This window comes from Halichoeres trimaculatus, unplaced genomic scaffold (genome assembly GCF_033239565.1).
Source record: "Halichoeres trimaculatus isolate MK-OKI-2021-1 unplaced genomic scaffold, fHalTri1.1 fHalTri1_scaffold_8, whole genome shotgun sequence".
NCBI classification, from domain to species: Eukaryota; Metazoa; Chordata; class Actinopteri; order Labriformes; family Labridae; genus Halichoeres; species Halichoeres trimaculatus.
Window position 1 is genome coordinate 9,711,192 of NW_027437186.1, and position 25,064 is coordinate 9,736,255.

The following is a 25,064-nucleotide window of genomic DNA, read 5'->3' on the forward strand; positions in this document are numbered from 1 at the left end:
CACTGCAGCAGCTAGGGATGGGTACCAAATTAGGTATTTTTACAGGTAACGACTGAATTCTGTAAAAAGTACTGGGTACCAATTCATGTAAAATCAAAAGCTACCTGAACCCATCCTTGTGACTGTGAGGGAGTGGAAGAGTAGGTGCTTTTCCATGCTGGACATGAACTCAGCATTGCAGTTTTATACATTGAAGAATACATATCTTAAAATGAAAAAAAAATTGAGATTTTATTATCAAACAATTTTGTATTTTTTATCACATAAACGCAAAAAGATATCGAAAATTGTTACAGTTGAGTACCAGTATCAATTGCCAGGTACCTGGCATCGGTATTGTACCCTTTCAAATGTGAAAGGTACCCATCCCTATCAGCATTTAAAAAAAATGTATAAATACAATGAAAACTTATCAAATCAGATTTCTTCTGAATCTTACTTAAGTGTGTTTTTTCTTTTTCTCAGTGGTTCCTCGACACATCAAACATGACATATGCAGCCAGGTCTCTGAAGTTAAAGAGCAGGATCTGATACGCCTCATGTATCCCAGTAGGTGCTGTTTCTGAACTGATGACCCTGTAGACCAGTACCTGTGCTTGAAACTGAAATTTGGGGCCTTTAAGCAAAAACAACAAACAAATCTTTAAACCGGTGTTTATAAATAAATACATCTGTGTCATTTCCATCTTCCATGTCCAGATGTGGTTGATGTTAATGAGTCCAATTGTAAGTCTGAGTCATCACTTCTGTGTCCAGGTCCAGTCACGAATCCTGAAAATCAAGACTGAAGTCAGACTTTAATACAGCAACACTGGTTATGATACATGATATGTGCACAATAGAAAAGGGAGCCTTTTCCGTCCTAAATGGTGTATCTGTCTGGAGTCTATTTGTTTTTGTTTATTTCTGTCCAGCCTCACATCGCGTGACTGCTAAGTCTCTGTCCTCTACAGATGTCTACTTCTGCTGTCTGAACCATTCTGTGAGAATTACAAGTTATTATGTTTTCAAAACTTAGTAAGGATTAAATAGGTGAGTCACTTATGTTTTCTGCTGATGGTCTTTTGTACCATGTTGTTCCAACTATCAGTGAGTTAAGGGTCAGTTATTCATTTATTTATATTTCTGTGGATTCTCGTCACTCATGAGTGAACTTACAGTAACAGTCTGCACAGCTCCTGTTTGGAGAAGCTGGAAAATGAAATCTACTCAGAAGCTCTGCAAAGTCTACTCTTTAGTGAGTAAGGAGACAAAACACTGACTGCTGCTTTTGAAGAGTCCGCCATTACAAAAATGATATCAGAATAATAGTTTATTAAATTTAAGAAACACGTCACTACATTACATTTTTCTGTGTCAAGACTGCTCAGGCAGTTTGGCCTTCGTATTGAATGAAAGAAGTGTTGAAAGTTTGTGTCGGAGCCTCAGTCTTCCTCAATCGTCCTGCCTTCAGGGGAAGAATGAGGTAAAACTCCCTCAGTGACACATGTTGATGTTTCCGTACATACTGAACAAACACAAGTAAACCTCTGCTTCTTTCTGGGTTGTAAAACAACAGTTTTCGTCTGCAGGATGTGATGTGGTATTTTTCTCTTTACACGCTCTGCTGCTCCTCTCTCAGGGTGATCGCTGTGTTTGGATGGTTCCCTGGTGGACAGGGGGCTGTGATACTTTACAGATGTGTAAAGCATGTGTGTGTGAGTGTGTGCTTGGTGAGTCTGGTGTGTGTGCGTGTCTGTGTGGGAGTATGAGCATGCCAGTGCAGTCACCATTGATCTGTTTCTGGATTTATGAGCAGGTTCCTCAGATGCAGAGAGCTCCTGAAAGGTTGCAGCAGGTTTCAGTTCACCACAAACACTGTGGGCTGAGGTGTGTGCATGCATTTCCTGCAAACATGCATGAATGTGTAGACCAACATTCCTCTGCTGTCACTCTGAAACGTGACCCAACACGCCTGTGTTTATTAACCAAACCGATCCTTTGGAAATCCTGCATAATCCCCCATAAGAGCCTCATAGCTCCTTTAAAAACTCTCCAAAAGTTTACCTCATACTCTGCCTCATCAAGGATCCGTGATTCCAGCACGGACAAAAGACAGAACGCCCACCAGTCAGTAATCACAGTCAGGCTGATGGATGGAGAGTAAAGTCCCAGGCAGGGCTAAGGATGAGGCTGTTGTAAGGGGAATTTTCTCTTTCTATCTACTTTGGTGTTTTCAAAGAGTAAACAACTTCAGCACTAGAGCAAAAGATTTTATGAGACAATTTCAGCTTCATACGCCACAAGGGGATGCTGACGCTACAGCTAATAAAGCATATAGACACAGACTCAGGTACAAAAACACAAGTTCTACAAGTAACACCAGGACCAGAAGACCTACGGACCCTCCAGCGAGTCAGTTAAGTCCTCATCAGGCATCAGCTTGTCAGTTTGGAAAGGAACAAGTTTATATTTAGGTGCCTGGCAGAATAAGGTGCTCATGCCCTCTTCCAAAGGTGGCTGCTAAATTAGCATTCTACAAAAAAACAAAACACTGCCTTTTGCAACAGCTGTCTGCATTGTTTACATGTGAAATCAGCTGTTAGCAGCCTGTAGCATGTCAATGCTAACTGGTGCAAGGCCTGATGTCTTCCCACAAGGTGAGGAGAAGGAGGTGAGGATGACGTGCTGGTTCTCAGGTGTGAGCTAAGAAGTGATGACATGGACCTGTCCTTCTATCCATTGTTACTGTGAACGTAAGATCAATCTTCAATTAGATTGACAAGCTAGCCATGCTAACCCAGCAACAGAGGGAATACCAGAAGGCAGAGTAGCATCATGCTATTCACAGACATGGCTATCGGAGCTAACATCAGACACCAACGCCACATTGGAAGAGTTTCACGTGCTGTAAGCAGACAGGATCCAGGAGACAGAGACTGAACAGACTGTTGAAGAAGCTCAGTCCTGGACCCTGTGGAGGTGGAGGCTGGCTGACTGGAGGATGATGGACAAGCTGTCATCATCTATTTTCTCATGGACCTTTTTGCACTTTCTATACACTTTTTTACTTTTGTTTTTCTTTGTTGCTGTGACTCCTCCTGAATTTCCCCTATTTCTATTCTAAGTTTGATGTATATTTACCCCCGACCAAAGGTTAATAAACTTCATAGATTACAAACATAATGGGACCTAGGATTGAACCCTGGGATGTCCCATTGGCTGAATTTTCAAGTACTTCTTTGGGAAGATTTAGAGGACAAAATGCAGCAGTGCTCATAACTCCATCTGCCAGTTTGTTGTTAAAGTCAAGCCAAACCTGAACTGGTTTTGACATGCTTTGATATAATTTGAAAATCACTTGGTGTTGATAGACAACTTCCTGTCTATCTTGATCTGCCCTTTGGTAAACTGACATCTTACTGCACTGACATCATGCAAAAATAGGATGGTTGTGTATCCGCTGTGACCTGCCACAGACGCACTGTAACAGAGCGGATCCAGTGTGAGCTGACAGATTGACCTGATACCTATCTGACTTGGTGCCGTGACAGAGTGAGGCTGAACCAGAGACGCATCTGGCGTGTTTCAGCTGTTAAGGGATAAACCCCACGCACTCATCCAATCTCATGAAGCCTCATTCTGTGTTCACTTCATTCAGGATCCCACTCTTTTAATGTGGGTCCTAATTCACAGAACAGGCACAGCTTTAAATATCAGACCCAAGTGTTTCTGTCTGAACCCAGCTTGTTGCTCTTGCTGTTATCTTTGAACAGAAACGTCTGAACTCTGAACTGAGTGCTGATGGTCTGTTTGGATCATGATAAAGACACTCCTCTGCAGCAGCTTTCAGCTTCTTTGTGTTATGTAAGACTAACACTTCCATCCTCTCATCCTACATTGTTACTCCAAGCACAGCCTGCTTCCTGGAGCTCTGCACTGATACCTGCCCCCCTTGCTCTGACCCCTGACCTCTGCAGCGGATGAGGAAGTGTCAGTGGAACCAGCAGGGTCAGGTGGGGTCCTCAGTCCTGGTTCCTGGCAGCTCTGTGACCCCTCCCTCTCTGTGTCAGGCCCTCCACATGTGTTTCCTGTTGTTCTTCAGGCACAGTGCTGCACGGCAGTGCCAGAGTTTGGGAGGGCTGTAGTGGAGATTTTTTTTTTTTTTTCTTCCTGACGCTTTGTTTGGCTTGGCCTCTGGGAATGTTTTAAATTTAGGTGAGTGTGACAGAATAGCCCCTTAAACACACAACCATCAGTGTGTCTGCCACAGCCAGTACAGTAGAGCCTGGTAGAGACTGGCCTTCACCTCTTGCCCCCCTCATACACACACACACACACACACACACACACACACACACACACACTGAGTACAGTGCAGTGTGTGTCTGTACGGTTGGTTATGTCAATGAGAAATGGTTTGTTTGGTAGTTATTTCTGTAAAACTACTGTTTAATCATCTTTGACCATCTTCGATGGTGAGAACAATGAATCCTGTAAAAATTATGAAGTCCCGTTTGGTTCTAACATGACACACACTAAGACAAAGATATTTAAGGTTTTATGATTTTCTGGACTTAACTTCTTGTTTGTGATAAGGCAGAATGAACAAAGTGAAGTTGTAGTACTGCTTTATGCAGATGATACGGCCCTTGTAAGAATGACAACAACAAAATTGATTCCCTCAGGCGAAGCTGTGTACTTATCCCACACACAGGCTCTGGAATTGATCATTTAAACTGAACAAGCTCTTGAAATGCCGCCAGTTTCACTTGATGGCAGACTTGTTGAAACTGGAAATCTTTAACTATCTGGGCACAGTTCTGGACGACCTGCTAAGAAAATACAGAGCATATTTTCTAGACAAGTTTATAGCATCATTCAGTTCCTCGGAAATGTGTTTGTCCTCACAGGAAAGTCAGACCAGTATCTCACCATGGATACAGGGGATTAGCATTTATGAATCACATATTTTGGTGCGGATAATCTCTTTAAGGGAGTTTATATTGAGACTAAAGCTGTTCTATTCTGTAAACTTTGAGATGATTCTGATGGGGCTTCTTGGCTTTTGCGATCAGCCTCAAGTGGAAACTCAGGCCTGCTTTTCCAAGCAGTCCTGTTTAGATCAGTACAAGTACAAGATCATGCGTAAGCCAGGTGCTGACAGTGTGACACCATAGCAGCGCGACACATAGTGATAAATCAATCAACGAAGAAAAACATGACTCGGTAAACAAAGAGCAACGATGGGAGACATCCAGTAATTCAGCTTCTTTGTGTTTTCCATGTGGCTCTGTCTCATGAAGTGCAATCAAGCTTAGTTTCAGAGAGGTCTGTGTGCCGCGAAGAGTAATACAGCAGCTGCTGTCACACAGTAAGTGAAGATTCTTTGACCAATAAACAGTCTGCAGTGTTGTAGCTCCACCTTTTGGGATTGGATTGGTTTAGTCTGGCACCCCTATGGAGGGGTTCCAAAAAGTAGGACAGTTCATCTTAGCCATTTGGGGATCTCTCCCTGGGATTATCAGTGGAAAGTGACAAAACGCCAAGACAGTCCAGCTGCAGACTTCCGCTCTGAGCCCACTCTCTTGGAAGCTCAATTTCTCCTCTGTTAGAAGGAAATATATCATGACTATAAAACATTTCAAAATAAAAATTGCCTTCAGAATTTTATTGGGTTGACGCTTCCCATTTCTCTGCACTTTGATTACTTTAGTGTTTAAAGGGCTACTCTGCCCCCCCCAACGGAGGCCGCTATAGGGTGATTTTCACCGAAGTAGAGTTGGGTCGATCATCTGGTGTATTGGGGAATACTAAGAGTAGAAGTGGAGCAACAGATGCACATTTTGTTGCAAGACAGTCAGCAGATTCAGCAGCACAAGCACAACATGGTAGTTCACGACGATTGTAACATCTGTACTGTTCTCCTGTTGTATGCGCGCGTGCGAAAGGGAGTGTGACGTCAGCGTTTCCACTGAAAACTAACTAACTGTTTACACGGCAACGGTGTTGGCAGTGTTTCAGAAAAATCCCACTCTGGAGGTCGTTTTCAAAAGTTTGCATTTTAGGTCGGCTGAAATGTGTGTGTGTGTGTGTGTGAATGCGAGGCCAAAACGCAAGAAAACCTTTGCCTTTCACCCTATAACCCTTGTCGTGTATCATCAGGACTGCATTTGTCCTTGTGCTCCTTCACGCACAGTGAACTTCTGCCTGACTGCGTTCACAGACACACAAACACATGTGTGCATATACACACACACACACACACACACACACAGAGAAGCACACTCCGTATAGTGGACAGAGAGCTGGGAAACCACCATAAGAAACATCTCCCAGTGCCTTCTCTGTGAAGATGCAACACGTGCTCTCAAGTTTGCCGCCGCTATTGCACCATGTCCTTTCCACGGTGGAGGTGGCTTCCAGTTCCAGTTGCTGAGAGTGTGCCGTGAAAAAAAACCCTCAATCTGAACCGCTTGGTGGAAACAAGGCTTTAAGGTACTGCAGTTTTTTTAACGCTAGGGGTTGTTACTTGGTCTACCTTGTCTTTCACATAGAAACGATTGAGATAATATTAGTGTAATTTGATGTCATGGTGAATGTTTCTGGGTTTACTCCGTTTTGATTCATCTTTGATGAAATCTGATGTGAACATTTGTATCAAACTCTGAACAGTTCCTCTGAAGAGACAAGAGAGACGTGTTTGGTTCACCAAATCATGCATCTCTTCTGTCTCCTTGTGTAATCAGCAGCATCTGTTAGACCATGTCTCAACACAGATTTCGGTAGGGACTTTCTTCTTGATGCACAAACTCTGCAGAACAGAAATCAGCTCTTAGTTTCTGTCAATTAATTTCACTGCGGTCTGTTTCTCTCATAGGGATCACATCATGAGTGGCTGCTGAGTAACTTCAGGAAAGTTTAATTTGTATGAAGTCTGCACCACAGCTCACACTCAGAGTGACACCTGTAGCTCTTGAACATGAACCAGTGGAAATAAAACTTCTATTTTTGAATAATTATCCATAAAGTGTAGACCACACTGCTTCTTTTTCCACTCAGATGTTTTATTAGACTCATCTGCTCTCTGTCAGACTCCTCTGCTGGGAGTTGGAGATGTTTTCTTCCTACCCCCCTTCCTGATGGAGCACAGCTCACTCACATTTCAGGGTCTCTGGAGGCCTCTCCGTGTTGCCCCCCTAATGTTTTCCATCGAGGACCCAGCACGCTAATTTACACTGTGGTGAGAAAAAAGTGACAGCTAAGCAGTTTTCCTCCGCCCCCCTGGCAACCTCCCCTGCCACCCCTCCTCCTTCTCCCCCACCTCCTGCCTAACATCTTCTCTTCACTGACACAGCAGACTGTGCCAGCATGTGACATCACAGCTCATCTCCAGAGCTCGCCAAAACCTTCCAAGCAACAAACACAGAGGAATGGCTTCCATATGAGACATCCCCAATCCCCACTCCTCTCTGCTCTCCCCTAGAGGATTATGGGCATGATACAAGGATGTGAGAAAGTGAAAGAAAAAAAAAACAAGTTCATGATTGCCAGGTGAAATTAAAGTCCAACTTTTCTCTTGAGTTTTTTCTTCTGCTGTTGAAATCATTTAATCATCTCTGTGAAGACAGGAAACGCTGCTCAGTCTTCCCTCCAAGATTAAGGACACTGTAAGTGGATCTCAGCACTGGCCTACCCCTCTTCCAGCAGACACAGGTTTGGTTTGGCTGTTGTCCAACCAGCTGCCTGATGCTCCAGCATGGGAACATCCTGAAACAACCCCCTCCACCAGTCAGGTCACACACACTCAATCACACACACACTTAAAAAAAAGGTAACTCATGAATTTGTCTGTGTTAACATCACTGTAAGGAAGCATTGTTGCTTTCGTAGCTGTCTGTAACTCGTCTGTGTTACTGGGTCTGGTGTCTCTTCTTCCTCAAAGCACAGTACCGTTATGGTCAGTTAACCAGCTTTTGGTGCTTTTGGCAGTGTGGGCAGGAGCCAAGTCCTGCTGGAAAATGAGATCAGCATCTCCATGCCTGTCAGCAGAAAGCACCATGAAGTGCTGACTTATGCACACACAGTATGTGTGGTTGTGTGTGTGACACATATTAATCTGTGTTCACAACTTCATAAGTTAAAGCCTTGAGTCTTATACCTTGGCTAACTCCAGGTTTTTCATTTTTATCAGCTAAAATCCCTCATTGGAGTTAGTGACTGGTTATGAAACAGACTGGAACTAATATTTATGCCTCTTTACAATTTTCAAATGATTACAGCACCATCAGCAATGGGGCTAATCACTTTTATGCAATTATTTATCTTTATCTTGGTACCGTGGCAGAGGGCTAGGGGTCAGGCAAAAAGGTACATAGCATCGTCCACAAGGGGCACCAACATCAACACAAACCAAGAGCTCGAAGTTAAAATCACTTCTTTCCCTTTTGGGGGGTTTGGCCTGATTAGCAAGTTAGTCATCATGTTCCCCACAGAATATGTTCTATCATTTGGTGGCAGCTAACACTGTAACTGTTTATTCATCACACAACAGAGGCTAAGAGGAAGACAGCATTAACATTAAGTGAATGGACTCTTCACATCAGCATCTTCTTTGCAAGTACAGCCAACCAATCTTTTAAGATGTTTGCACATCTAACTATCTCATTGAGTCTGGGTGTCTCTGGCTCAGTGGTGGAGTCTGATATCTCTCATTCGTAAAGTTTGGGGTTTGATTCCAGCTCCTGCAGTGACATGCACTAGTGGTAAGAAAATACAGTAGCCAGCAAGGCTGAAACAGCATGCATAAAAATAAATACTCATAATAATCAGAAATGCTGCATATTCAAAAGCAAATGCAAGAGCTGAAGAATGCTGCAAAGGAAACAACTGCATTAACATCAAACGCGCAGCAAGGCTGTCAGCATTGTACGGCTTTAAAACCAAAATCCCCCCGTCACAGGTGCTGCCATTGCCAGCTGTTGTGCAGCCAGAGTCTGCGCAGTGGAGACGATGAGGGATTCTGGGAAAATCTAAGTGGAGCCAGGTGACTAAAATAATAATAATAATTTTTTTCTTCTCGAGAGTCTGATCACTTTTTGACTTTAACTCCCGACATATTTTACAATCCCCGAAAAAAATACACAAGAACGGCAGCTGTCAATCATTATTAAACATGACGTAAAAACCTTGTTTTTAACCTCTTATAACTACTGAAACCTAAACTTTTCAGGAAAAAGAGGACTTAAATACAAGACAGCTAAATAGTATCTTCAAATCACCACAACAATCGAACGTGAGAAACTTTTCTACGACGTATATTAATTTTTTAAAGTTTGACCACAGCCCATCTGGAATGAATGGGGAGATGGATTTTTTGACCTGTACTGCAGCCAGCCACCAGGGGGAGCAGTTTTTGTGGCTGCCTCACACCAAGCTGAGCAAGATGACATCCATTTTTTTACAGTCCATGCAGAAACACACAGAAACGCTGCAAGTTCAGCCCTGAACAGAAGCGCTCCAGGTCTGTGAGGGCGCTCTGTGGTACAGCCTTTGAGGGAGCCATGAACAAAGAGAGAAGTGCCAACTTAGAAACTTTGATGCTATATTTAGTAACTTTTCAGACTCCTCTACCAACTTTTAAAAAAAAGCAACAAGGAGTTTGAAGACTGATGTGAAAGGGTGTACAGATCTCCATCACTCACAGCTTCTCTATGAGCAGCGGCTGCTGGCGTGGGCCCCTCCCCTATCCAAAACAGTCACAGACGGACAAGTCCTCCTTGCTCCCAGGGCAGCTGCATGCATATGACTCACCCAGAAAAATGACATGAAACAGTATCTATCCTCCTCCTGTATCTTGCAAAATTAACCATAAAGAGACTAGTATATGTGATTCATGGGCCATATACCTGTGACATTCAACAAGCCTGACTCACTTTTTGAGACACCTCCTAGTGGAAACTTGAGGGACTGCACATCACGAGTATTTTTTTTTCTTTCTTTTTTTCTGCAGGGTCAGAACACATTTTCTGACGTGATGCAGCAGATTGTGTGTGACTGTGGAGTAAAGGCTGCACAGAGAGATTAATGAGTGTCCACCCTTTGTTCTCTTTGAATGGAGGGTTTATGGTCCTACGGTCCCTGTTAAGACCCTCACAAACACACACGCTTGAAACACACATACACCCACCGCTCCTTTATATCACACGAGTGTAGGCCCTATTCTTTTTCTCCAGTCTCTGATTTACAGCAGCTCAGTCGGGGTGAAATGTTGCTCTCGGAGGGAAGTGTGTGTGTTTTGTGATGGGGAATGTGTTTGTGTGTTCACCTGTGTGTGCATGTGTGTGTGTTTTAACATGAAGAACAGGGAACCGTCTTCAAAGCATCTCAGAAATGCTGTGGGAGATGAGCTTTAGTGCGGTGCCTTGTTATTTGACCATTTCTCAAAGTTAATGTCCGTTTAATCCTTCCTGATTGCCAGTTGAGGGGGGTCATCACCATCAGACAGAAAAAAACTAACACAAGACGAAGGAGGTGGAGAAGAGGAGGGGGCACCTGCTGCAGCCATTGTTCTGTTAATTGATCAGCCCTGATTGGGTTTAAATATTTGGGAGGTCAGATTGCATTGTCCTGATCAAAGGTCCTCCATTAATCTGCCGCCCTGCTCACAGGATTAACACATTCCTGACCCACTGTTAGCAAACAATACAAGAAAGGGAGGAGAGGTGGGCTGGAGTTAGGATGGCAGGTGACCCGAAGGAGGAACAAAAAGGCCTGCAAAAGTGGTCTGCTGGTCAAATAAGCATAAAGAAGTTCAGTATGACATCAACTGTTGGCATACACTGTGAGAATAGACTTAGCAATATGTTTTCCTGCAGCACGCTAAAGCCACTGGAGTTAATGTGTTATTAAATATCAGAGAGTTAACTGAACAGAGTCCAAGAAACCTCCTTGTCTTTTTACCCTCTTGTGGTGCATTCACTCTCCATCATTTATTATAAAGAAGCAGGAGGAGGAGGAGCTGGAGGAGGAGGACTGAGAGGAGGTTAATGGGTTTGATTTCACAACACACGTCTGCAGGGTTTGTTTTGGATCTGCAGCTCAGAGATGTTTGGCAGAAACTGTCTGCAGCTCCGACTCATTAGAGCGGGAACAGAGTAAGAGCCTCTTTAAATCACACAGAACAATAAATATTCAGGATTTTCATGTTGTTACATCCGTAACGACAGATTGGAAGATAGCTCTTCACAGAGGGATTCACAGAATCCTGGCGAGGTGCATGAGAAACAGGATCTCACGTACGGTTGCTCAATTTATTCAACATTTATATTTCCCAGCGATTGAAGCTGGATGGAGAACAAAGAGCTAAATAAGAGTTATTCCAGTTAAAACAGTTCTGTTTCTAAGAGGGCAGCCAAGATGTCAGAAAGAGAAGCTATTAATATCTTAAGGTCTTTAATGTTTATATCATTAACTCATCAAATTCAGCAGCTTGGTCACACGCCCGAAGGTTTAAAATCTGACTACACAGATTCACCACATAAGTCATTCGTGGAAGCTGTCCTCTATATTTTTAACTGGAGCACTGGTTCAGAAGCAAGGTGACTGAAGACTGCACAGTGGGCAAGGGTCAGTGCATTGGTAATCCTAAACAACTCCAACCCTAAAAGTAACGTGGCTTTAAATTTAAACTATACTTCAATTCATTTAATCACCATTTTGAGAGTTTTACATTGCCGTCAAAATGCCACTTTGTTTCAGCTCTATTATCAGACAAAAAACATACATGTTCCTCTGCCTCCACTCACTGACACATCATAAAACCAAACAGCTGATCTATGAACTGCAGGTTGAGAAACACAAGTGTTTCATCCCTGAGTTATGCAAAAAACAAATGGACTACCTGACAGCAAAGTGAGGTGCTGAAAAACTTTTAAACACAGAGTCCAACTTACACTACCATTCATTTTGGGTTGTTGTTCTTGAAATGAAAGTAACTTAGTAGATCTAATCCGTCAGTAATGCTTGATAGCCTCCTACAAACTGTTTTTTCAACTAAGGACCAGGCTGATCTGACCCCGTGTGGGCAATTATTGTGGACAAGTATCTCATACACCTTTACTTAGGCTTACACAAAAACGTTTCATCTAAAAATGCTAAAACGCACTGAAAAAATCTAGTAGTAAGCATGTCCATCATGTAGGTGGTGCTATAACTGTCTTGTCCAGAAGCCGCTTTTGAGAGGTCTCCACCGAAGTAGAGTTGAGCCAATCATCTGGTGTATTGGGGAATACTAAGTTAAAAAGTGGAGCAAAAGATGCACATTTTGTTGAAATTCAGTCAGCAGATTCAGCAGATTGAGCATCACAAGCACAATACAGTGGTTCACGATGATCGTAACAAGAGTACTGTTGTCCTGTTGTATGCCTGAATCGCGAAGCATTTCCACTGAAAACGCAGGCTTACTGTTAACACGGCAACGGTGTCAGCAGTGTTTCAAAAAATCCCACTCTGGAGTCAGTTTTCTGGTCCATCCAGTTCCAGGTAATACGCAGCCATCCTATTTTTAACAGAGGCGAAGCTGTGATGCATGAATTTAGTGTTGGGAAGATTGAGCAGGACAGGAAGTCGTGACCAGAAACTAACTCAAAACACCCAGAGACTTTCAAAATAAAACAGACCGTGTCAAAATCAGTTTGTATTTAGCTTGACTACAATGATAAACGGACATAATGAGCAGAGCCAGACCAGGAGTCGACAAGCTTGAGGTTTTACAGCCCAACATGAATGAAGAGAGACTTATCAATGGTACGGAAAAAGCAGGAAATCCTCTGTCTGTGACTCAAGCTGTCTGTCAGTCACGCAGCTTGTCTGAATGAACACAAAGCCGGTGTGAGTTGACAAACACAGACAAGATGCAGTGCAACCGAGTCACACTGCAGACATATCTGATGTATTTGATTCGTTAAAGAGACAGCAGCTTAAAAAAGTGTTTCAGACAGAAGCTAAATTAAGGGATTTTTAGTCGCAGTTACTTTTTATCTTCCAGAGCTGTGTTTACAAAGTGTTTGGAGTTGTTTTCCAGGAAACCAGAGTTCTTTACTGAGCAGGACCAAAGGTCAAAGGTTAATGAGTATCAGACTGCTTGTGTTATACATGTAATCATATTCACTTTCCCCTGTCATTGTTGTTATAACCAAGAAGTTTTGCTGGAAAAATGTAAGCATTTCTATTCTGGGCTACAGTATGTGATAACTTTTATCTTCTGCTGTACAATAAAAAAGGTCTTTTCTTACAGCTGTGGTTCTCAAATGGGGGTACGCAAGGGCACTCCAGGGGGTACGCAAGATTCATAGATGTATATCAAAAAAATAGCAACCAAGCAAAATTCCTTTATCACCTTTTATTTAATCAATGCTTGAATCCAATGTAAGTTTAAGTTGAAAAATGTAATATTATATCCAACAGTCACTAAGAGTACACTGCTATTTTTTTTTCCATCCAAAACTGGTTTGTGTTTGTTAGGGGATACTTGGCGGGCAGAAAAAAAAAAAAAAACACATATCATAGGGGTTACATCACTGAAAAAAAGTATGAGAACCACTGTCTTACAGGTATGAAATTAGCTCCCAGGAACAATACATCAGTTAAAAAATATTCCCCATTGACACAGAAAACAGGAAAATGTGTGACTTCTTCCCTGACCTTTACTGAGGCCTGATGTGAAATGAAAAACAGGAATATTTCCGTCCAGATAAAGCTCAGAGTGGTGCAGAGACAGAAAGTAGGACGATGAGCAAGAGAGTTGGCTGTACCAACCTGCTCCATAATTCAACTCAAACCAACTCTATCATCACACACACACACACACACACACACACACACACACACACACACACACACACACACACACACACACATATCTGTCCCATCTCTGCCTGAAAACACACACACACGTCCTCTTTTCAGTGGAAATTCCCCCATCATGCCTCCCGCTCTGATAATAACTGTTATGTCCAACGTTTCCATGGCGATGTGAACAAACATGACAGCCGAACTTTAAACAGATAAAATATCTGAAGGTTTGTGATGGTATCAGACCTCAGAGCTGCTCCCAGTCTCTGCGGGAAGTTTAAACTGAACCTCAGAGCAGAGACTGATGATGATAGAATGATGAAGGTGAATCATTTTCTAACATCCCGTAGATGATCCTGGAAGAATCTGGAGGTGAATATAGATGATACAGGAGGTCGCTATACAAACTTTTTAAATGCAGTCTTAAATATGATATCATATGGAAACCTGCTTTGGCTTCCTCTCTGACCTCTCTGTGCTCTCCATGATTGAGTGTTTTCTTCTTTAACTGCTCATTTTACACAGACCACATATGAAGAGGAAGATTAGAGAGTTGTCAAAGCATTCAAATGAAAAAAAGGAGCTTCATCTTCTGAAAATGTTTCAGTGAAGTACAGAAAATAACTTCATTAATTTGTGATTCATGATGTGATAATCATTTCTCTTCATCAGTATGGATAAAGCTGTCGTTTCCATAATAGATGTCCAAATCTCACAGCAGAAATACAAATGGAGAAGCACAGAGTCTTACTGTTATGAGCATAAAAGTCATAATATTAAGGAAATAAAGCTGTTATATGAGGGGAATAAAGTCATGAATCATACATGTGAAATGTCAACATTTTGGGCAGTGGTTAGCCTGTACGCCATCTAAGCGAGACAGAAGTTAAAGTCACCAAAAGAACAACTTATAAAAATATTCTTTAATAAAATGTCATGAAATCTCTTGACACATCAGCACCATGGTTTTCACAAGTATCAGGATTATTCCAAAATGCAACAAACCTAGTGTGCTGACAGGTTAGCTAACAGGCAGCTTGTGCTAGCTTCTGTAATTACCATTTATCCTCAGCTGTTTGTTTTAAATTCACAAGATATACCTCATTACCTCATACCTCATTTTAACACAGGAGGCAGATTTATGTTTTGACCCCTCTGTATCTTATTAGTCATATTGATTCGCCATAACCTGTAAAAGACTTCTTTCTCACAAGTTTACACCTTTATTTTGTCAACATTTGGACTTTATTCTCGTCACATCACGACTTTAATCTCAAACCTTTGTTTTCCCCTAATGTTAACCTGACATGCCATACGGACAGTTTCATGTATCTGCCATGGAAATATTTCACTGGTCCATCTGGGTAGCAGCTCTTCAGATTTGCTTTCAGAGGCAGGACCTTCAAAAAAATCATCAGCTGGTGACTGGACGACCGTTCTGATTGACACAATAGACGAACAACTACAAGAACACGAGAAACAGCTGTGATAATGGTGTTAGACGACTGCTGTCGTTTTTGTCAAGTTAACTTAAGAATCAAAGGGACACTGACAAGTACAAAAGTCTGCTGACGTCACGTCTGCTCGTCACTTTGCAGCTCCCGCCTCTCTTCCTTGATTGGGCCAGTCAGAATTTAGCCAATTGAAATCGTTGGTCATTGGCAAGATGGACCTGCAGGATTTCGGAAACTCAACCAGGAAGGTCCATCTGCTCTGCAGGGTTACCCCAACGTCCAATGTCATACAAATAACACACTAAACTAATTTAGATAACTTAAACTTTAGTCAGTGGAAAATTTGTTCAGTAAGTAAAACTTTGTTTTTTGTAATCATTTTAGTGATGAAGACAACACTTCAAATGTAAAGAGGGTGCCCACAGTGTCTAGAACATAGACTGTATACAACATGGACTTAGCCTCCGCAACGTCACCCCTCCATTCCTGAAACCGTGAAATGAAGCCAATCCATGGACGCAGCCACATTTGCCAGCTTGGAGCTTCCTTTTGGACAGCTACAGGACGCCTGGCGGTCACGTGACCTGAGCTGAGTCTCTGATTGGACAGTCAAATGATCCGAATAATGTCTAAAATGTGGAGTTAAAAAAAAAAAAATCACTCACTGTACAGTGTGTGATGATAGTAAAATTAGCGTTTTAAATCCAAGCTGTTCTTTGAACCATGCCGTAAATATGTTTTTAATGTTGTAAAAGTTTGTTTTTTTGGTTGGGTGAATATGTGACTTTGGGTCTTTCTGCAGTCAGCCTCAAGCGGACTCTTGTTGAACAGCAACTTGTAGCAACTTCTGCATAGGCTTCATTTTAACCAACCAGATGTTGCCCCTTGGTCTAGAACAGCTTGAAAATCACAAAAAACATCAGAGAATCTTTGGACACCTGCACTGATAAAGATCCTACAATGTTGTTATAACCTTGATCTGTGTTGAAACAACAAGAGTCCAAAAATTGAAATTATATAAAATTAATTTTCAATCCAGTGCTGTGCTGGTTTACAGTGTGAAGTGAAGTGTCATCAGTGTAAAAAACATGATTTGTAGCAGAATAAAAGAGATAAACAGGGATCATTTTGTGTTACTGTGTGATATACAGTTACCAAGAGGCTTGTGAAACCATGGCTCTGTGTGTGTGTTTCAGGTCCGTAGGTCAAGTTATTTAGCAGAGATCAGTGACATTTTCTAACAGATTAAGAATATAATCACAGTCACAAGGGTGCATGTTACAGTTTGTCTAGACTAAAGGCCACAGGTCGTTCTTTGTCACAGCTGTTTAAACGGGTTAATAGTTTAAGAGCAGGTCAGCCGTAAATAGAGTAAATATAAAAAAAATGAAGAAAAATTCATCAACATAAATGAACAGTTTCAGTCCATCTACAAATCTACCATGTATGAACACATGTGGCTTTTTTTTCCCCAAAACATAAACATTTGGACCAAATTTTAACAAGTGGTTAAAGAGCATCTCTGTATTTTTGCACGCCATCAGCATCTATTTTGTGTTTCAGAGTTAGCTTTATGTGTGTGTTATGTGTCTATGAACTCACATTGATGAAGCACTTGTAGCTGGAAACCCAAGCACAATATCTCTGTCTTGATGTGATGTCATCTCACCCCAGTTCACTGCACACACACATCAGTTGGAGTTTATAAGTTGCTAGCCTCCACATGCTAGTCTCTGTTCCTGGATACTCAATATTAGTCAAACCTTTCCAGGGGTTTTCTGAGTAAGATACATGAGTTACTGCTTCAGTCCAATGAAGAGCTGACATCACTGTTTACAGAGAGTCTCTCAGTTCCCTGCACCTGTTTTTCATTGGTAAGATCATTAGCAATGATATCCTCTACTGACTTCCCAGTGGTCTTAATTTTGGCCTCTGTCTGTGCTAAACAAAAGAAACCTCAACAAACTCGTTTTACTCTCACGAAGCAGACTAATACAGCAGGTGAATATCACTTTCTTTATCTGGTGGGTTTAGAAGCACCACCACCATTCAGCACCAAAGCTCTTTTAACTGTATGTGCATGCAGATACATTAATGCTATTGTCAGGATGAAGCAGAGCAACATGTTTACAGCAGAATAAACATGAGGAATACTCTGGTTTGCAATACCGCCCCATCCAAACATGTACTCAGACTATTAGTGCGAGTTTCAAAGTAGATGTCACTGTAGGGTCATCTCACTGGGCTTGAAGTGGGGTCACCACAAAAGCTGCTCCCCCTGGTGATGGACTGCAGTATAGGTCAAAAACTTGGTCTCCCTGTTCATTTCAGATGAACTGTGTTCAAACTGTAAGAAAACAAACACACCTCATAGAATTTTTTCTCACATCTGTATGCTGTGGTGATATGAAGACATTATTGGGCTGCATTGTGTTCAAGTCCTCTTTTTCCTATTAGTTTTTAGGGGAAAAAAACAAAACAAAACAAAACAACAACAAAAAGGGTAAAAAGCAGGGTTTTACGTCACATTTCACAATGATTGACAGCTGCCGTTTTTGCATAGGCCTTTTGATTGGTAAGATACATTGAAAAAGAGAGCCAAGAAGTACAGAGCCCCCTAAGGGTCATGGTGAGATATTGTTTTCAGGAAGACTTTTGCATTCCCTTGCAATAGTTTGGCATTCTCCCGGGTAAATACATACAAACACCAGACGACTTGTGCACGCTGTAAGTCAATGGGAAGCAACGTTGTCACATTGGTGGCCATCTTTGGACAGGGCTGCTCGATCACTCATAGCATTAAAGTCAATGGAAGGTGGACTTTGAAATAACTGTAGATTGCTCAATTTTCAACATACTGCATACTTAAAAACAATCAAAACCATTGAATTGGATATAAAAAAATGTATTGAATCCATGTGTAGCCACATTAATGAGGCTTGTAATAAACCAATCTGTGTGTAAATCTATCAAAAATTCAACGAGTTACTAGTGTTTAAGTGAGTAAAGCATCCACCTTGCCTCCGACTATAGTACAGTGCACTAGAGCAGTCCCCTGTCCCAAAATGGCCCCGAGTGACGATGCTGCCAACCCCCTTCAAGACATCTTGGGTTCTTATATTTAACTATGTTCTCATGTGATAATTGATAAAGCAGCAAAAATGGGTGTCTAAACACAGACACACATGCATGTAGACACTACAGCAGCAACAGGTAAAAAAAGCACACGTCAAGTCATCTCACAAATGCTACACACAACACCAACACGTTTACTCTTTCACTGATATTCAGTTAATGTCACAGGTTCTCGTAAACAGAAAGAACACAGTAAAAGCTCTACCAAATCTCAAACCCGACACCCCAGATAGCTGAATTTCACAGGTCAACAAGAACGGAGCTGTCCGCGGTTCTGAAGGTTAACGCCATAAATAAATACATGTCAATCTGCCATTTATCAGCATCTGTAACGAGTTTCATGATTTCTCATCATTCAGTTCTGCTTTGACTGCTCACACTGTAGCTTTAAGGAGATGGATATGATTACAAAACAAAGTTTACAGTGACACATGCTAGAAAAGTAACAATCAGGAGTTGGCACTGCCTGTGGGTGCAAGTATCAAACTTTTAACCAGTCTTATAAGTAACACTGAAATACACAGACTTTAATATTTCTACGTTTCGTGCAGGACGTGGTTTTCTGGCCCTTTTATTATGGTCTGTCTACTCGTTATTGGTTTGGATGGTTTCTGATTTATTGACACACGTTTTCATCCTGATATTTCATAGTTTTAAGTCTAAACGAATGATGCAGTCATAAGCAGATGACTACGATGGCTTTAACTGGAATAAAATGAATTGTGTGATTACAAGCCAAAAGACAAACAAAACTCCTTAACTAAGTTACAATAAAAACAGGGTTTTTAATCATCGCTGCTTAGAAATGTATCTCGTTAACAGGACAGCTGTGGGTGGATCAGTATTTATTTGGAGCTTTAGACCATCAAGAAAGAAAATGAAGTGAATATGTGATGCTATCATCAACATTATCTGTTTCAATATTTCTCCTTGAGGCAGGAAGCTCTGAATCGTTTTCTGGCAGCTCTCTGGTCTGAGACAGATTGAAAGTGAAACATATTGTAAAGAGAAAGAGTTCTCAGTCCTCCCTGGATGAGTGTGAGCTGAAAAAAACTGCGCTACATTCCTGTGGACCTCAGAGTTGTGTCGTGTTGAAGGTAATGTAATAATGTGATCAGTCCAACCTGGAGCACAGAGTCTGGGAAAGTACAGTCCTCTCTCTGCAGTGGTTTGTAGGCAGTGGATGTGGTTGGCGGAGGGGATGGTGGGTAAGAGTGTGGGTTTGAGTGTGTACATGTATGTGTGTGAGAGAGTGGAGGGTCCAGCCAGCTCTCTCCTCGCTCCATTTGCCATCAAACTCAAACTGAAATAAAGAACACATGGGAGCTGTTAGAAGCTCCCTAAAAACCAAATTCTCCCCCTCGACTTCTCCCATCTCTCCTCACCCCCTCCCCCCACCCTGCCCTCCGAGCCTGGATCTGTTCGCCCGGAACAGGCAGCACCAATCGACCTCAAAATTTCCATTCGGAAAAGAAAAGAAAAACCAAAATAAACAGGAGATGAGGAACAAGAGAAGAAAGACGAGGAACGACGTTAGCATGCACTGCAGTGATGGGAGGGCCAACGCGCTGCCAACTTTGTTATGGTTGGCAGACGTGGAGGTGCCTGATCAGGGAAAACACACACATGTACACACAGAGGATGAACAGGCTGTGTTTTTGAACCATGGGAGAAACTTCATGTGGTTGTAATTTTCATATTAAAGTAATGGAGGTCTATCAGTGTCTGACATGTACAGATGGGAGGCCACTGCTACAGCAGCTGTGTGCATATGTGTGCCTGTGTGTGTCACTGAAGTTAACATATGTGTTTGCAGATAGACTGTAATTCAGTTGGTAATAGCAGCTAATCATAGCACTTTAGAAATGCCACAGTAAACTGTACGTTGGTGTGAACAGGAGCATGGAGTCCTTGAGTTGTGTTCTCCATTTCACTTTTACAGAAACAACCGCAAACGTGCCACGTCCAAAGTTTATATCATGTATCACTGACACTGTATTCGAGTTCTAGTTTATATAGGAAGGGCATCTTTTTAAAACACAGCTAAACACATAAAAACAACTTTTTTTTTGTAAATATGAACAGATTTCAGTCAAGCATCTGTTTTTAATTGGATTTCATAAAAAACGTGATCAGAAAATCATGAAACTCCAACAAATGACGGGATGTATTTGTGACCTTTTAGGGATTTCTTCATTGACTCCACCAGCATTACTCATAAATTTGATTGATTTAAGTTTTGAAATAGTTCAGAACCAGCTCTGACTTAGATTACATCAAATATTTTAGATCTGATTAAACAAAGGGTATTGATTGGTTTGATGCACTCAGGGGGCAAGTAATCACAAGAAAAAAATACAGCGTCATGAGTAGGGTACCTTTTACATTTGAAAGGATAGGTACCAATACCCGGTACTTGGCAATCGGTACCGGTACTCAGCGGCACCAATTTTCTGTAGTTTTTTTTGTGTTTATGTGGTAAAAACGTCAATTTGTTTGATAATAAAATGTATATATTTTTTCAACTTAACATATGTATTCTTCAATATGTAATCTTGCAATGCTTTGTTCATGTCCAGGCTACTCTTCCACTTTCTGAATTGGTATATGGTACTTTTGACCGAATTCGGTCGGTACCTATAAAAGTACCTAATTTGGTACCCATCCCTAGTCACAAGCTGAAGATACAAGAAGTTGTAAATGAGCTGCTGGTCGCACCAGTGCTTCACTACAGAACAGAATTCCTGTGCATGTCATATGATAATTACTGATACTTATTAAGAGGTTATACTCATAGATAGCACAACAAACACTCCTTTTGAGAATTATTAATGGATTACCCTCTTAAGACCTGAGGTTTTGTCTAGTGTGGATTTTTTAAAGTCCCCTTGCTATTTGGGATAAGTAAGACTTAATAGGTATAATAACTAAACTTGGTCTTTGTACAGGAAATTTGATCATTTCTGTTATCGGTTCTCAATCAGCTGTTTTTTAGTAATGCTATTGGACTTAAATAAATTGTTTTCCCTAAAACTGGTGTTATGTTGTGATTTCACCGAAAGATGATGTGGGCAGTGTCCCTCAATGTGGGTGATAGGTCAAAGTTTAAAAAATTAAGCATCATGGGTCTAAAAGGCCAAAATATAATGTCCACATATGTGGACGCTGTGTCCCAAGAGGTTAAAGCTGTCAGAATATTTATAAATGGCATATTTCCACATGCTAACCATGTCTTTGTTACCACTAGGGATACTACAAATAACATTTCTCCACATTTAGCTCTAAAACATCACTTTTTGTGCAGATTTAGAGAAATATTTGTGTAATACATTTGTCAAATATTATATCTAAATGTTGAATGTTTAACTAGACGTTTAATGTTATATTTAAATGTTGAATGATACTTATAAATGCTATAAATGAATGTCCATTTACCTACATTTCTAAATATTAAGCTTTCATTCTAAATATTTTGCTAAGACAAAATATTTATTAAATATTTATGAATCTTTTGCAAAGACTTATACTTACAAAGGTTTCTAAATATTTAGTCAAGATTTCTAAATCATAAGCAAACATTTCAAATTCTTGAGCAAAGATTTCTAAATATTTGCAAAGACTTCTAAGTATCTTGTCAAGATTTATAAATCTTTTACTCAACAGATTTCAAGATATTTGCAAAGATTCCCGAATGTGAAGCCAAGATTTCTATATCTTGAGGTACAATTTCTTAATATGTAGCTACAATTTCTAAATATTTAGTGAATATGCAAAATCACACTCCCGTCCACCAGGTAGTTCCAAAATAAAAGTTTGAGGAAGTGATTTTGAGAATTTCAAGCTCTACCTCTTCGATGTAGTCCACAGGATCTTCAACAGAGCCATCACAGCACTTGGTACGTTTATTTTCTAACAGCTGATTTGGCCGACTGTGTTTGACTTTCTCAAAATCCTGATGGCTTGATAGCTTGCTTGAATTTTTATTTTGGTACGTCTGGCAGGCAGGAGTGTGAATTTGTGTTTTAGCTAAATATCTAGAAATCGTTGCTGGTTGTGGCTAACACTTGTAGAGCTAGCACCATTCATCTCTGGTCCTCTTGGCAGCTTTAAGGCATGTTCACACTGCTTTAACACACCATATGAGCTGCACTTCATGCATTCAGAAATAAGACCCTGATAGTTTGATTCACCAACTAGTAATTCTAGTACCGCCTTGTATAGTTTGGAGGTTTAGTCCTTAACGTTTGATGTTTACTCAGCAAGTTAATGGGAACCAGATGTTAGATAAGCAGTTTTATTGCAGTTGAAGTGTAGTTTTGTAGTTCTCACTTTAAAACAGTGTTAAAACAGGAACACTCTTGGCCCTCCTTAAGTACAACAGATAGGTCACTCTACCAAGTTTGCATATTCAGACTTTGGATAAAGATAAGTGAACAATTTAATGTGTCTGGAAATAAAAAACAAAACCAAAAAAAAGCTTTGTAGATAAAACAGGTTTAATTTTACGATTCAGGCACGCTGCCTTATCTTTAAACAAAGACTCGACTGCTGGAACTCTGGTATTTGCTTTTGACTTGTGCCAGTAAAAATGAAGTTTGATTCGTGATCAGCTCGTTGCATGAAGCACCAACAAAAATAGAGACAAGTTTCTGAGGAGGGGAGAGAAGAGACAGGATATCAGATCCTCACATTGCTCCATACTCAGATATTTAGAGTCTATAAACCCATCCTTTAGAGATGATGTGGTTTGGTAGTTTCTGGCCTCATGAGAAGGGGTGCCAGGTCTGAGTTACGCTCAGGATTAGAGGTCCCGGTTCTCAGCCACAAAGAGGGATGCTGGGAGGGAAAAATTATGACCTCCTTTTCTTAAATGTAGAAAAAAACCAGATGTCCCTCCAGATGAATGAAGATGCTTTTTTAATTTGCTCCTGTGGGGTTTGTAAAGGTTTCAGGGGACCAGGGGTCACGCTGATTGCTGGTCCTTTAAGGACCATGTCAAACTTCATTTCTTGTAAAAGCATGAAAATCCCTGTGGTCGTAGTTACAAGGTTTACACAACAGATGGATAAAGAAGAAGAAGAAAAGATGGATGGAAGGATGGAGTGCTGGAGGGGAGGGCTGTGTTAGGCTGCTGGGTGGAAGCCAAATGAAGACTTGGCTGAAGGATAAAGATATCTGCTGTTACAGAGGGAGGTTTTCCTACCACAGTCCAGTTCTTCAGACCTCGAACTGAGGAACTGAAGTGAAAGAAAATGTGTCTTTTTTCTTTATAGAAATTACTCTGTCACTGAGTTAACTCATAGCCTCTACTTCTTTTGTCTCTTTGTCTATTTGTGTGTTTGAGGGGAGAAATGGGACTGAGTGTGATGTCTTCATTCTGTGCTTAGAAAATTATTATAAATAAATAATAATCTCAAATGTATCATGTCTAAATGATTATAAATGATAAAAATCATACTTAAAATCATACTTACTTATCATATTTACCTTCATGTTTGTGAAATTTGTAGCTGGGAAATGGATAAGATAATGTAAAGTGAGATGGTGAGTATATGTGACAAAACATACCTTTAGGCTGAACAAGACCACCCTGAGGAGATGGTCTCTACTCGACATCAGGGTCTTGTCTCAACTAGTCAAGAATGTACTTGGCTTTACCATCAGAAAAATACATTAACCCTTACCTAATCCTCTTGTAGAGACCTTTGTAATTCAAAGACTAATTAATAAATAACTGTCAAGCTGTTCATACTGCATCTTTGGCATAGAATAAAATTGGTAATAATGGAAGTGGGTAAACAGGAGTTTCTGAAATGGTTCAGTTTACAGAACCTGTACCTTCTGCCAGAAGGCAGGAGCTCGTACTCAGAGTAAAGAATGTGTGACGGGTCCAGCAGAACTCTCTGCACCTGTCTGAGTACAGACTGCTCATAGATGGTCTGGAAGGAGAATTTTCCAGTCATCCCCATCACCTTCATGGCAGACTATACCAGATGCTGAGGCTTAGACTTTGACTGCGCAGAGAGAATGCCGAACCACGCAGACATCACATACCTGATAATGCTCTTCAGGACAGCCTGATGAAATAAAACATTGATTTTCGGCTGACATCAAACTGTCTCAGTCTGGGTAAGATATAAAGCCTTTGCTGTACACACGTAACCAACATGATCAATCCAACTGAAGAGGTTATCCAGGTAAATACCCAAATACCTGTACAATGTAACCTGCTACAGGTATTTGGGTATTTGGGACATGCTGCACTAACCACCACACCAAACTTCAAACTTTAAAGTCTGGGTCATGCCTCTGTGATGATCCTTTACTGTTGTGACCAACACAGTCATGAGCACTACATACTTCTTCACTGTGTACGTGTTGCTCTGCAATATCCCCCCCAGGCTCATGATGGCAGTGTGGTCCGTATGCTCCTGAGATCACCTGTTTCTTGTCCTGCTACATTTTCATTCTGTGCTTTCTTTTCTACCAAGATTTCAAACAAGTTCTGTCGTACTGAAGCTGATAAATGTTTTGTTTTATAGACAGCAATAATTACAAGGGGAGATGGAAAGGTGATTTAGGAAGAGAAGCAATTCGCATCAGATTGTTTCCATGCTGATGATACAGGAAACAATGCTGCCC